The sequence below is a fragment of the Trachymyrmex cornetzi genome, unplaced genomic scaffold (assembly GCF_001594075.2).
Source record: "Trachymyrmex cornetzi isolate Tcor2-1 unplaced genomic scaffold, Tcor1.1 scaffold280, whole genome shotgun sequence".
Classification (NCBI taxonomy): domain Eukaryota; kingdom Metazoa; phylum Arthropoda; class Insecta; order Hymenoptera; family Formicidae; genus Trachymyrmex; species Trachymyrmex cornetzi.
The window spans coordinates 28,387-28,671 of NW_017297483.1; positions in this window are offsets into that span (position 1 = coordinate 28,387).

A 285-nucleotide genomic window follows, 5' to 3' on the forward strand; every position below is an offset into this window, starting at 1 on the left:
TATAAAACTTCGCTGTATATTCCGGTTGTATTTCATAATTTATCGGGGTACGACGCGCACTTTATAATTAAAGAAATAGCTACCGCGTACGATGGACATGTAGATGTATTATCGATTACGAAAGAAAAATATATTTCGTTCACGAAACACGTCGATAGCACCAAAGACAAAAATGAAAATCATTTTCAGAAAAAAATGTATAAAATTAAGATTCATTGATTCTTTCAAATTTCTAAGTGCAAGCCTCGATAAGTTGGCGTCGTATCTCGACAAAGACAAATTAAA